The sequence below is a fragment of the Salmo trutta genome, unplaced genomic scaffold (genome assembly GCF_901001165.1).
Source record: "Salmo trutta unplaced genomic scaffold, fSalTru1.1, whole genome shotgun sequence".
NCBI lineage: Eukaryota > Metazoa > Chordata > Actinopteri > Salmoniformes > Salmonidae > Salmo > Salmo trutta.
Window position 1 is genome coordinate 142,501 of NW_021822776.1, and position 2,500 is coordinate 145,000.

Below are 2,500 nucleotides of genomic sequence, written 5' to 3' on the forward strand. Positions count from 1 at the left end.
CTCCAGCACCTCCCGATCTAACTTCCAGTACCCCCTACCGAAGAGGCAGACTGGCGACCCCACCTGTAGGAGCACCCCGTCATGATCTGAGAAGAACACAGGCAACAGCCGCCCAGACAACTGACCCAAAGACCTAGATAGGAAAATGTAGTCGAGCCTCCGCGCAACCCCCCGGGAGTTGCGCCATGTGGGACCAGCCATTGTCGGAGTAGAGTGCAGGCCTCCATCAACCAGACCATGGCAAGCCATTAGCCCGGTGATGGCACCTGCACTACTATCACCCACTAACCCTAAATCTATGTTGAAATCCCCTCCTATCACCAAGTGCCTATTTGTGACACACAGGGGCGCCAGACAGTCCACCATCTCCCTCCTGTCTGCCGCCACCTGTGGCCCGTACACCACCACTAATCTAAATTTACAATCCCTTAACGTGACATCCACCCCCAAAACCCTCCCCTGCACAACCACATAATAACCCTCCACCTTCACCTCCCTATTCCCAAACAAAATCCCCACCCCCGTTGAATGAACCCCACCAATACCCCAGACTGACTCCCCCTTGTCCCACTCCCTCCTAAACCTACTCACATCCCCTCCATCCCTCAGGTGAACCTCCTGCAACAAACAAAAATCAAAACCCACACCCCCCAAATAACTAAATACCGCCCGCCTCTTAACAAAATCCCTTAAACCCCTTACATTTAGACTAACAAAAGTAAAATTAGACCCCATGAAAAAATAAAAATTAAAAACTAACACAACCTTCCCTCAACATACTAAAAACCCAACAGAAAAAAACAAAAAACAGGAGACTCACCCGATGCTCCCCTGCTCAATTTCTACCGACGGGGACGCCGTCCGCACTCCCGACGCCCCCCCCCTCTTCCTCCATTTCACCAACCCAGGATGCCGGAATGGTGTTTGGCACCGGGGTGCCCTGCATCCTGGGTCTACCCCCACACTCCTCCCCCTCCCCAGTGCTGTAGCTGGATTGGAAGAGAATAGGGGAGTCCGAATCCCCAAACGAAAAAACCCCCACCTCCTCCTCCGCCCAGCCCTGGGCCTTGTTAGGTGGGTCCCCCCCCACCAGTAGTAGAGGGCCTTGGGAAACCAGTGGTAACGCAGAGGTTTCTCCCGCCCCCGTCGGTCTCTTGGCCGCCCCCTCCCTCTCGCTGTCGACCAAACTCACCCTCCTCTTCGCTCTCTTCTTCGGTGATTGTGGCAGGAGAGAGACACCACCCTCGGTCCCCGCCAGCTCCTCCACCATGCCCCTCATCTCCTCCACCAGGGCACTTTCCCCCCACTCCCCCCTCCCCCCCTCCTCTACTGGTCCTTCCACCGTCTCCACCACTCCTCCCTCACTCGCATCCCTCTCCGGCTCCTCCACTCTCGTGCTTTCCTCCGCCTTTTTTCCCAGTTGTCCTCCTCTCATGCCTTCCATGTCCGCCTCTCCTCCTGCTGCCACTCCTTTCTCCTCCTCTTTCCTTGCAGCCTTCCCCTCTGGGCCCGTGCTGTCCGACGTCCTTCCTTTCCCTCCTCTTCTTCCCCCATCCCCCGCTCCTGCTCCCCCCCCAGCTGCAGACGCGTATGACCCCTGACGAGCCGGGCACTCCCGCCACAGGTGTGCTGACGAGCCACACCCGTGGCACGCCTTAGGCTCGTCACAATCCTTCGCCTCGTGCTCCCCAGATCCACAAAATCTGCACTTTCTAGTGCTGCACGAGGCGAGGATGTGACCATAGGCCATACAACGCCTGCAAAACGGGGGCTGACGTGCGTAAAACAACGTCCCCCTGTCAGCCCCCAGGGAGAACATCGCGGGGGGATGAAGGTAGCCACCAATCCCCTTTGGGTCCTCCCTGAGGAGGGCCTGGAACCCTCTCCGCCCATTCCAAAACCCCAGGGAGTCCCTGAGGTGCCTCGCTGAGGAAATATTGTCCATGTACCTCCCCAGAAATGCTCTCACTTCTTCGTCTGTAACATGTGGATTATACATGTTAACTGTTACTACTCTAAAATTGTTTTTTGCCAAGCTAGTGACCTCATAATGGCACATTGGTTTTGTGTCTCCCACAGCTTTCGCCTTCTTCATTATGTCGTCGTGTTTTTCTTCTTTATGGAAGGTCACATCGAAAGCCGCTTCCATCGGGTTCCCTTGTAGACATAAAACATCTTTTACCTCCAATTTTAGGATTCCCATCAGTATTGTCCTTCCAAAAGTTTCTCTCCCGAAAGGCTCCATCCCCTTGTCCTTCCAGGCGAACCTCAGCGTGTTGGCCATCCCGATCCCTGGAACAGACTTCTTGGATGTGTAACGAGCCATTCCCAAATTGAAAATGACACGCACAATCAAAAAAAACAGCTCTCTAAAAAGAAGCCACTGAAAGAAAAAAATTTTTTTTGTTTGTTTTTTTGTGCAAAACGATTCCTTCCAAACTTATCGCCCTCCGGCCATCGGCTTCTGGCTAAGGGGTTACGGCACCGCAGTACCCAACTT